At 42.9% G+C, this 12,734-nt stretch overlaps 1 protein-coding gene across 3 annotated transcripts in view; it reads left to right on the top strand.

Moving 5' to 3' along the window:
* The window catches only part of FGF18 (fibroblast growth factor 18), a 359,051-nt gene that overhangs the window by 246,633 nt on the left and 99,684 nt on the right, over positions 1 to 12,734 (top strand). The window contains exon 1 of one of the 3 annotated variants that reach the window (XM_083181816.1): positions 9,236 to 9,312. The exons of the other annotated variants lie outside the window; for them this stretch is intronic. The gene's annotated coding sequence lies outside the window, so the exon portion shown is untranslated. Of the gene's footprint in view, positions 1 to 9,235; positions 9,313 to 12,734 lie in introns of those variants that run through there. 3 annotated transcript variants of the gene reach the window in all.

Consider the following 12,734-nt stretch of genomic DNA (forward strand, 5'->3'; position numbering starts at 1 on the left):
ACAAGGAAAGCAACATATAGACAGGGGGGGATAGTACGACTCGTGAGTAAATAGGGCTAATAAAAGGTACATTGGCCCAATTCGAGTAATCTGAAATAAGCAATTAAGCATGAACACACAATTTATCATAACTGTGAAACTGAATCTTATCACTATGGTGATAGGAGGTAAAAACAATGAACCTCAAACCTGAACACTTTAAACAACCTACGTGTATAGAATGTATACTAAATACGCTCTGACATTAATTTCTTTCTAATGCCCTATATATTATTAGGAACAATGCTATCGTATTCAAAACATTTAAAGAACTATGAAAGCCTTAAAACTGACTATGAACATTTTATGAAGAAAACCTGACAGTTGTTAGGCTGTATTTCTGAGAAAACATATGATATCAGTTTAGGCACATTGAACTATGCCATTAGGCGTAACAAAATGTATGGAACCTGTGGAGATCATCCGCGACCTGAGGGGGGGTCAGATATATCAGATGTATGATCACTATGTTGCCTTTCCTCCTTGAGAAACGACTCGGCATCTTGTGGGGTGTTGAAGTCTTTGAAAGAGGTCCCGTCAAAGATTCTCAATTTGGCTGGATATATCATTGCAAATTTTTTCTGCTCTGTCACCAAACGAGAGCAGATCGGGGAAAAGGCTTTCCGCGCACGAGACAGTTCCACAGAAAAGTCTTGGAATAGGTATAGTCTGGAGGACTCCCAGGTGATTTCCTTTTTGCTCCGGGAGGCTGACCAGATGGCTTGTTTGTGGAGATAGTTAAGGCAACGAAACAATACCACTCGGGGGCGGTTGGATGTGGATGAGGAATTCTGACCCACTCTGTGGACTCTTTCGATCACCATGTCTCGGCAGTCCGATTCTATGCCTAATAGGGAGGGCAGGGTGTTCCGGACGAAGTGAGCTAATGCTGGCCCCTGGACAGCTTCTGGGAGGCCTACCAGACGGATATTGTTCCGTCGAGACCTATTTTCGAGATCATCCACCTTGTTCCAGAGTTGATAGTTGCTTTTGTCTAGCCGTGGTACATCTCTTTTAAGGCGGGAGACATCTTGAAAAATTTCGCCGACTCTGTGTTCGGTCTCCTCAACTCTGTGGGTGAGGTGGTGTAACTGAGCTGTGATGTCTGCTACCGCCTTTGACAGTAATGGACCCATAGTTGCTGTAATTGCATCTACTACAACATTGTATGTGACATAAGAGTCTTGAGCTGCCACTGCTTTTTTATGGGCAGGTGATAGATCCTGGTTCTCAGAGTCAGTTGTCATATTCGGGTCAGCACGTCTCTTTTCCTGGCGTTGCTGAAGAGACTGCATGGTAGTGAATGGCAAGGGGGGTTTATTTATGAAAGATGTTATAAAAGTTGTATCAGAGCGTATTGGAAGTAGTGGTCTAGGTGAGGCTCATATAAAATATGTTCAGTGCATGACCACAGTAATTGGCATAGAGAATTAAATAGACAGGATCAGTTGTGAATGAGATTCAATTAGAATTAGCTATCTGTAGAATGTGAGTAGCAGACTGACCAGCATGTCTGCAATCACTGAGGAGATATTTTGCTTACAGGTGTATAGCATACAGTCAAATGTGAAAGTCACAAAGATCCTTTAAGGGGGGTGGTGGAGGATGGCAGTGTCCACTTATGGCCGCAGACCGAATAGGGGAGAGACTGATTCTCAGTAAGCAATAATAAGCTGGAGTGTGTCACTCAGTTGCTAGTAAAGCTTATGTGCAGCGTTTGTCTGGTAGCTGGGGAGTTGCTGCTAAGTATGGTTAGCGTGCAGAGACGCTGAGGCAGTTCAGCAGAGTTAGGGTTATACTCACTGTTGTGTGATGGGGCTTTTCTATGTGCTGCTGCACCAATGAAAATGGCTGCCAGTCTGTGGGGATGAGAGCCTCCAGATGGCGTCTTCTGCCTCTCCAGTTCAAGTAGACTGTGTTGATAGTCCCCTGGGGGCGTCCACGCAGGTAGGAGAGATGGTAGGGCGTATGGGAGGCAAGCTGTATAACTCCAGCGGGTTTTCAGGCCCGCGATCGCGGCTGCGGCGTCCGCGCCCCGGCTGGCTGTTAAAATCGAGGCCCCGGCTTTTCCGGCGGGTAGGCCGCAACCCGCAAGGTTGTCTGCTGCGTCCGTGAGGTGGGGAGAGTCTGCTGGTGTGGGGATATGGGGTGTAAGACTCCCCAAAGAGCTTGTTTGTAGAAGCGTGATAGCGGAGCTCCAGAGAGGTGCGTCTGCTCCCTATCACAGTCAGGCCACGCCCTATCTGGTAATCTTGTGATAATTCCCAGAGGTTTCGTTTTTCATCCATATTTAAATTGCCATATATTTTGATGGAATTTAAAGCAAATCTGGATACCGAGCTATCCAGCAATCTAGAGAAGTTGTTCAATGAGGAGTTACTGGATAGTGGATCAAACGTTTTTTTTCAACACAAAGTGCTATGTGCTTCCAGGGGATTAGGCGGATAATGCTGATAGTGTTTCTTAATCCGCATAGATCTATCGAAGTGACATAGATCTATTTCTTCCTCACCATGCATGGCAGCCATTACTCTGGGTTATTCCCTCTTCTCCAGATTAGACAAGTAGATTTATTAAGCCCGCCAACATCGGATATATACAGCCTCCTCCCCTTCCTTCCACAGTCGTTTGCTGTAGATCTTCTCCCTGTATCAGCGGGGGGTGATCTGGTTAGTGTGGCAGGGTGATCACCTACGCGTTTCGGCTTCTGTGAGCCTTTTTCAAGGATCCTTGTAGAGGAAGTTGGAGAGGACATAGGCACACCACCTATGAGATTGTAAAGGAGTTCATAGAACTGCCTGAAGCCCTCAAAGGCTTCCTCCACTCCATCCAACATTAACTTAACTGAGATCAGATTTCCACTGCACATCAACAAGCGTGACCATAGATCACTATTGGAGTGAACCTACGGAGGCTAAAGGTATCCAAAGAGGAATGCCTGAATTCCTGTCAGGAATCACACTCTGGTGACACGGTAGTGGGAATTTCCCCAAACAAAAAACAAAAAGAGGTGTGATCGAAACACCATTTACAGACCATTTTTTTCACCCAATCTTGTGCCCACACATCACTAGCGTAAGAATAAAATCAACATTTTATCCAAACAACTTTCTCATCTTGTATTCTTTATACAATCCACACTCACATACACAACAGCATATAGGCAGCGCTAAAGCCCAACCAATATATCAATTAATCTATGAGAAATCGGGATATCTCTTAAAAGCTCAGCAGCGCCTAACCAACACAACAGTAAGACAGCAAGCACAGTGCATCAATTCTATCAGGATCCCTGAGGACGGGCCAGGTGGCTCGAAACATGTCGGATCTCTGAACATGCAATAAACTTGCATTTTTTTCACCGAAAAATCCGTAAGTGCCGCCTATTCCTGAGACCTACATGTGGGCTGAAAAGTCTAGCAAGGAAGGCACCGGGTAAGATATTATTTGGAAGCTATTTGGGGAGTGCCGGATCACTGGACTGTGTATATATATATATGTATGTATATATACAAGAGGTGGTAGATACACAGCGCTAGAAATTCACTCAGTCCAGCAATGGAAAAGCCTGTATCAAGGCTATAGTGTCACTAAAGTCCCAATATATTCGGACTGCAGCTCCCTCAAAAATAGATTCCTGGGATCCTCAGGAATAGAAGACATCTGTAGACAATAGAAAGACAGAGGAGCGCTCCATAGTGCATAAAACAGTTTATTTTTTTTAAAAGCACACAGCAGGGTTAATCAAGCCAAAGGTTTGCTCGTACCGATATAATCATCAGTTGTGGGCTGGATACTTCAGGGTTTTATATTACCAGGCCAGGCAAGTCCAGCATCAGTCCGTGGCACCGACAGGATTTGAACAGCCCATGCTGCTTCTTCCCTCACGGGTTAGGGCAGCGTGACGATATCCTTCGTGGGAACAGACAGTGGGAGGACTTCTGGACCAATGCAGACAGCAAGCGTCACTGTAGCCACGCCCTAAGGAATCTATAATTCAGAGAATGATGTGACAATTTAACAGATTCACTGCAGGTACTACAAGGCAGTCATTTTGTCAGTCTTGTCAACGAGGATATAGAAGATTTTGACAATCACTCTCCAAAAATTTTAAATCAGTGGAACAGTTAGACTCAGGACAAGTGGACATTGTCGGTTCTGACCGGGAGATACAGCTTGGAATTCAAAAAATTTCCAAGAAAAGAGAAGTTTCAAAAATCAAGAAACCCAGATGCACCAGAAAAGATTGTTGCTCTGCGCCAGAATTCAAGATCTCCTGAAAATAAGAGCTGTGGAACCGGTTCCTTTCAAAGAAAGGAGAAGGGGCTTCTATTCCAAACTATTTTTAGTACAGAAAACATCAGGGGCATTCCGATCAATCCTGAATCTCAGGGATCTGAACAATTACATGAAAACAAATAAGTTTCATATGGAAACTCTGAAGTCCATATTACTAGGAATAAAATAGTCAGACTTTTTGGCATCAATAGACTTAAAGGATGCGTATTTTCATGTACCAATTTGCAAGAAGGATCGAAGATTCCTAAGGTTGTATTTCTCAATCAGCATCTCCACTTCACATGCCTTCCTTTCGGGCTGTCCGCATCCCCAAGTATATTCACAAAGATGCTATGAAGCCTGATTGCATATATAAGGTTGCAAAGAATAGCTATATGGGCTTACCTTGATGACCTTCTTATCTATGGAAAGACAAGAGAAGTAGTAGAGCAGTAGCTGGAGAAAACTATTTAAATTTTAGAGATGCACGGCTGGTTGATAAATCAAGAAAGGTGTCACTTAGAACCCTGTCAATCTAGACTCGATAAATTACAAGGTCTCTTGATCAGAAGAAAGGTGTGCCAGAATTCACCAGTTGGCGACAAGAGTGCAAAGCCAAAGAAGAATACGTCTAGTTCTTAGCTTACTGGCGATGTTGTCATCAACAATATAAATAGTGCCATGGGCCAGGTGGTGAATGAGAGTTCTTCAAAAGGAAGTGTTATACTTCATAAAGAAATAAACAAATTTAGACTACGAGATACAACTGAGTCAAGAAGCAATAAACTCCATGGTCTCGTGGATGAGTCCAAAGCTAAGAAGCAGATGCACTTTTCTTTCCCAACCTTTTTACGCGTTCTTAACTGCAGACGACAGCTCTACTGGTTGGGGAGCTCATTACCAGGGAGAAACATGCCATGGCACATGGTCCAGTCTGGAATGAAGAATGTCCTCCAACCAAAGAGAAATGTGAGCAGTGTCAGAGGCTTTGAGGCATTTTCAGAGAGAATCATAAATACCCATTAAAGAATTCTTTCGGACAACATTCAGAAATTTCCCATATTCTGTCATGGGCAGAATCAAGTCTACTGTCAATATCAGCCCTGCATGTTCAAGGGGAGAACAATACGTTAGCCAACTTCCTCAGCAAACAACAAGTGTTGCCAGGGGAGTGGGAACTGGATCAACAAATATTTCTTGAAATAACAAGGAGATTCGGTTCACCCCAGATAGATCTGATGGCATCCAACAAGAAGGTACATTGGTTCTACTCAAGGTCTCAGCTGCGGGTGTGGTATAGGGTCCCAACAGTCGGGATCCCGACAGTCATTAGCCTGACATCGGGATCCCAAGTGCCCGGACTCAGACAGCGGGGCGAGTGCAACAAAGCGCTCACCACGCTGCGGGCACGGTGGCTCGCTACATTTGCCACCTATTATATTCTCCCTCTATGGGGGTCATGGACCCCCACGAGGAAGAATAGCCGGTGGCCATCAGGACCCCGAGTGACGGGTTTTGACTATCAGAATCCCGTCATCGGGGTAATGACTGTCAGGATTCCTACTGTCGGGAAACTGTCCGGCACCCCTCAGCTGCAGAGGGAGTAGATGTATTCTACCAAAAATGGGAATTCAGTCTAGGGTATGTCTTCCCTCCGTTTCCTATGATCCCCTGCATCCTAAAGAAAATCAGAGATGAACAAGCAACATTAATTATCATCCTGCCCTTCTTGCCCAGGAGAGGATGGTTTCCAACAGTTGTCTGGATGGCGATTCAAGGCCCCTGGAGATTTCCCACCTATTCATTCATCCAGACATCAAAACTCTAAGTTTGATGGTGTGGAAGTTGAATGGTCTATCCTGATAAAGAAAGGGGTATCAGACCAGGTAGCGCAATTTCTGATGAAGGCCAGAAAGAATCTTCTCAAATTTATTACAAGATTTGAAGGAAATTTGTGTCATGGTCAAGTTCCTATTCTGAGGAAATCAGGTTTGGAGTTCCCTGTATTCTTCAGTTTCTATATGAAGGGTTTGAAAAGGGGCTGGCAGCCTCGACTTTGACAGTTCAAATTTCTGCGCTGTCTGTTTTGTTGGACAGGAGACGGTCTGAAGAACCATTAATAAAGAAATTTGGTCAGGCAATTAAAAGAGAAATACCAAGGCTTTAACCTACTTTAGCTCCTTGGGGTCTGAACTTAATTCTAAATGCTCTTATGGATTCACCTTTTGAACCTCTGGATCAGATTCCTCTAAAGTGTGTGACCTGGAAGGTAGTGTTCCTGACAGCCATTAAAGAGATGGTGAACTACAAGCATTATGAGCAGCTCTACCTGAACTTTTTTCCAGATAAAGTAATTTTGAAAACTAACCCAGGGTTCCTACCTAAGGTAGTTTCCGAGTTTCATTTGAATCAAGAGGTAGTGCTGCTTGCCTTTTTTCCAGATCCGAAGGATGAAATTGAGACAAGATTACATAAACTGGATGTTCTCAGAGCAATTTACATATATCTTAAAAGAGTAGAAAAGATTCGGAAGACAAAACAGTTGTTACTCATGCAGGAGTAAGGAAAGGTGAGGCAGCCTCTAAGGTAACCATATCCAGATGAATCAAGGAGCTGATTTCATTTGTCTATAAGAAAAACAACCTGGAGGTTCCTGAGATTAAAGGCACACTCTACTAGAGCAGTTTCAACATCTTGGTCGAGAAGGCCACAGATATCGACTAAAGATATACTGTATGTGCAGCAGCAACTTGGTTTACATTCATACCTTTTCTAACTACTATAAGGTGGATGTGTCTCCCGCCCACTTCGGGAAGGTGGTACTGGAACAAGCAGTGCTTTAATTAGTATGATAAATATATTTTTGAGCATCAATTGGCTTGTGTCATTATTTTATTCCCCCCCCCCCCCCCCCTCCCTGTTAATTTGCTTTGGTACATCCCAGAGTAATGGCATCCATGGAGGGTGAGAAAGAATAATACAAATTATACTTACGATAATTTTTCTTCTGAACCACTCCATGGCAGCCTATAGCTTCCCTCCCTGTATAATAGATGGTATAGTGGAGACACTCAAAAGACTGTGGAAGGAAGGGGAGGAGGCTGTATTTAACTGATGTGGGCGGGCTTAATAAATCTACCTGTTTATTCTGGACACAGAGTAATGGCTGCCATGGAGTGGTCCAGAAGAATCAAAATTATTGTAAGTATAATTTGTATATTTTCCAATGGAAATCATTATGGCGTGGCGACAAAAGAGAGTCCTTTCTGCAGCAGTGTGGTTTGAGCAGGTGTGAGGGCTTTGGACGACAAGTTGTATGCTACAGATATAGCGCCTCTCAGCAAGCCCAGGGAATTGCCAGACTCTCTGAACTGGCGAACACGCGCTGCATCTGACCAGGATGCATGAGCGTCTCATAAGCACGTGGGTCCCCTTCACATGGCAGGGGGTGGCAGAATCCCTTCCTGTCTCCGCTTCAGGGAGACGGGTAAGGTAAGGGGGGTGTTGGCAGTTACGGGGAGCAGCGGGGTGGCTGCAGAGGGCGGGCTCTGTCAGAACAGGGCATGTGAGCATCTCATGTGCATGTGCCCCCTTCTGGTTTATGGCAAGCAGCGGCGATTGGTGATAAAATTGCTAATGAGAGCTGCTCCATCTGTATGTCCCCGTTTGTTCAAGGGAGGCTTTTTGTATTCTTTGGGTCTGAATCATACATCGCAAAGTCATTATCACTGTTGGATCCAGATGGGCCATGTGAATGGTTTTGGGATCTCTTTTGTCTCCATGCGTTTCTTTTATGTGAGGTATAGTTGGTATTGAGGAGCACTGTACCTTGGAGCCACCTATATACCCATGGTTATGGTATAAATCTAAAGCCCTGTACACATGCTTAGATTTGCTTTAGATTTGATGTTAGATTCAATTTTCTATTAGATCTGGCATTCGATCATCCCATTTGATTTGGCATTAGATCTGTACTTTTGCATTCAATTCGATTTCGATTTTACAATGTAGGCACAATGTACTCATTTGATTTACTGGATCGAATTCGAGATTTCCTTGGCTGCACAGTAGATATTTCTATTCGATTTTGAGAAAACGGGAGCGCGCATCGCATCGAATGCAGATCGAAAGTGTCCTAAAAACCATTCGATGTGGATTAGATTTTGCTTCTATAAGCAAAATCGAATCGAAAACAGGGGAAAAATCTAAGCGTGTGTACAGGGCTATAGACAGACTCATAGACATGGTCGACAATCACAAGGTCGACAGGGTCAAAAGGTCGACATGGTTAAAGGGTCAACATGAAAAAGGTGAACATGGCCAAAAGGTCAACATGGAAAAAGGTCGACATGAGTTTTTAATGTTTTTCAGGTGTCTATGTCGACATAGGTCGACATGGACACTGTCTAAGTGTACCACATCCCCTCGCAAGTCAGCACTCCACGGGTTTAGAAATATCTTTGCAATCAAGTGAAAAAAGTATACTTTACATTAGACATCAATAACAGCAACGTTTCATGGCCAAAATGGCCATTTCATCAGCATGTGGGCTGCATGAAGAAAAGTGCAAGTGCATAGATAGTGACAGACAACTTATACCAACTTTTAGGTCCTCCATAGCATTTTATATACTCCTTATATATGTTTTATTTTCCACCCTTAATATATTTGTTGCATAATACTGTATAAGGTACTTCACAATTTTTTTCATGTTCATTTTGGCACTTTAGCAAAGGCTTAAAGTTTTGTGTATATTTCCCTTTGCTTTTTGCTTGGTTCACAGCGCTTCACATTCCAAGCTGCTAGAGACTGCCAGGTGACCTGCATGATGGTTAAGCGTGCCTGTCACAGAACCCGGAAATAACAGAAAGCTGTATGATCCTGTGATGCCGACAATAAGTGACCCGGAAGTGGTGCACATGCATCGGCATGTCTGGCGCGTGGGATTCTGCAGTGTTCCCCTTACACATGGGAACCTCGGTCTACTAAGTCCAGGTAAACCAGCACCTGTCTGTCACTATCAATTCACTTGCACTTTTCTTCATGCAGCCCACATCTTGATGAAATGGTCGTTGGGGCCATTAAATGTTGATGTCTTTGGTGTCTCATGTAAAGTATACTTTTTTCACTTGATTATAAAGATTTTTCCAAACCCATATATATGTGTGTGTGTGTATTCACAGAACCGTGCGGCACTCGTCGCTCAAATAATCACACAGACATGCAGTGTCTTCAATGTTTCAATCGTTAGATTGTCCTCAGGAAGTATATATATATATATATATATATATATATATATATATAAGAAAGGCAAAAGGTACCTGAAACTGCGCCCTAATAGTGGGAAGCAGCACCTCTGGGGATCCCTGTCAGCCAGGACCCAGAATAGATAGAGATACAAAGAAAGTCAGAGTGCGCTTAGGTAAAATACACCAATTTCCTTTTTTTATATGTACAAATATTTAATACTGATAAAAATAGCCTTCAAAAAGGCTTAATGAACAGACAAAATCACATGGTCATTTTACAAAGTCTTTACACAGAATGTACAGTAATCCAATAAAATGGCAGGGCCAACGCGTTTCGTCAACTACGTGACTTCATCAGGGGCGTTTGATGACTTGATTGAAAAAGTACAATAGCACTGTAAATAACAATGATGCATATAATAAAATACAAATGTGTACAACATTTCAGCAGATAAGGAGAAAAAATGGAGGAGAGGACAGCAGAGAGACATAACTAAATGAACATAAATGTATTAACATAGGGGGAGTGGAATATAACCCATCTAGAGGAGAACTATTGTTACGGCCTTAGTACACATCACAAATTTTTGGTACCTCAATAATAAACAATTTTTATCAGTATTAAATATTTGTACATATAAAAAAAGGAAAGTGGAGTATTTTACCTAAGCACACTCTGATTTTCTTTGTATATATATATATATATATATATATATATATATATATAGCAAATGCTGGGAGGGCGGCGGCACTCGGAAAAAAAGGCAGGAGACAAGCGGTGTGGGTAACCGACGTTTCAAAAGCCTGCAGGCTTTTTTTATCAAGGTGCTGTAGTGAGAACAATTTTACAATGATAATGATCTTACCTAAATAGTAGCTGGCTCAGTCCGTGGATCCCGCACGCGCCGGCCGGGGGGACGCTGGAAGATGATGTCACGCCCACTGTCAGGACATGCAGGGTGCACGGAGGGAGGCCTGGCCACTGTGAACCAATGAGACAACAGCAAATGTGAACAAACACTCGTGCTGACAGAAATAAGAGTATCTTTAAACAATAGATACATGTCTGTGCAAAATACAATAATATTGCTGCTGACCTGTTATATTACGTGTGAACAGAGTAAAGTGCTAAGTGCGTGAAAAATATTTCATTTAAACTAAAGAGCAATTAAAAAGCAAAGCACAGTTAGATAGGTGGGCTGCATGATAAATACATATTGGATCGATAAAGGGTTCTCTAACTTAGGTAACAGGTTCTCTGACTTCAGGAAACACTATGTGGGGTATTATGCAGCAACCTGTAATGTCAAACTGGCATGGAATGATTTAAAGTAACCACTAAGGTCACCTGAGTCGACACATTTCTTGTCAACATAATATTGCCATAAGTCTGGTGGAAAAACTGGATATAGCTATAATACCATATTAAAGGAAACAGTTGAGGCCAAGATTTTCATTGAGCCCGCGTGGTGCTAGAGTATCTAGTGTGAATATCCAGCGGCACTCTTTTTGTAATAATGCAAGTGATCTGTTGCCCCCTCTGATTGGTGGGGGGTACATGATCTATGATTTTATATCGCAAGGTTGCGATGGAATGTCTTGCTTCGCTAAAGTGGCGTGCCACAGGTTGCTTGCTCTTGCCGGTAGCTATGGCTGCTTTGATGGCCAATCTATGTGCAGCAGCTCTTTCTTTAAATTGTCGGTCAGTTTAGCCGACATAGTGTCGACCGCACGGGCAACTGATAAGATAGATCACAAATCTGGACATACACCCCAATCTGTGTCGTATCTTATACTTCTTGCCTGTATATGGGTGACAGAAACTGTCACCAGGAATCATGTGGCTGCATGTGGTGCACCCACAGCAGCGGTAACAGCCCATTTTTGGCGTACTCAGGAAAGTAGAGGGTGCAGGAGGGGGGTACTTAATGTTATTATGTACTAATAGGTCTTTGAGGTTTTTGCCTCTTTTATATGCGCTCATTATTGTTTTTTTCTGCAGCCCTGATAGTGTGGGGTCGGATTTTACAATGGGCCAATGCTTTTTGGCGATGTTATTGACTTTGGGACTATGTGAATTATAGGTGTTAACCCAAATGACCCTATCTGCTGCAGTACTTTTTGGCTTGACAGCCAGGACTTCTTGGCGTGTCAAGGATGCGACTTTTTCTTTTATTTTCAGGACCTCTTGAGTGGGATACCCTCTCTGCACAAATTTTTCAGCCATTAAGTCAAGGGCTGGATGCAGGTCTGCGGCTTCGCTGGTAACTCTGTGGACACGCATTAGCTGAGAATGAGGGAGTGCCTTGATTAAAGGAACTGGATGGTGGCTAGAGGCCAGCAACATGGTGTTCCTATCGGTAGGTTTTACGTACAGTGAGGTGGTGATTTTGCCCTCTTTGATGCAAATGTTTACATCAAGGTAGTGTACTAAAGTCGGATGCATACTGTACGTAAATTTGATAGGAGATGAAGACAGATTATGTTGATCGATGTGTTTAGTAAAATAAGCTTAATTTCCTGACCAGATGACCAAAAGGTCATCTATATAGCGGGTATAGAATATCAACTGTTGGTCTATGTTGGGGTTCTTGGTAAAGAGCTTCTCTTCGATGGTGAACATAAAAGAGTTGGCGGTACTTGTGTATTATAGCGGCGCCCCCGATGTACATCTTACGATGAACGTATCGCATCGCATGCCTTTATTTCTTTATGCCTGATTGGTCATTCTCACATATATGAGCATGTAATTGTATGATTTAAACTGAATGCAAACCCATCTGTTTCACTTCTTTAGATGGGCAGTTGTTGGAAATTACTGACGGTACATTATCTGTGAGGGGGATTTCCTACCCCATGCTCTATACCCCGATGTTAAAGTTTCTTCGGGTAGCGACCCGTTTTTTATAAAAAGCCCCAATTTGATGGCAGTCAGTAAGTAGAAAAACCCTCTATTAATACCTTACTCCTTCTCCGGTGGAAAAAAAAGGGGGAAATTACATATATATATATGTGTGTCTTGTATCTTTCTCCCTGTAGATTCTCCTTCATATGTTTTAAGAACAGAATATGTGTATGTCACACTTTTGCACTTGGGATCATTTCACTTTCCTTATGATCCGCAATAACTTTTTCACTTCTAAAATACTCTATTCAGTTCTATCCTCC

Source organism: Crinia signifera, chromosome 4, assembly GCF_055691185.1.
Source record: "Crinia signifera chromosome 4, ASM5569118v1, whole genome shotgun sequence".
NCBI classification, from domain to species: Eukaryota; Metazoa; Chordata; class Amphibia; order Anura; family Myobatrachidae; genus Crinia; species Crinia signifera.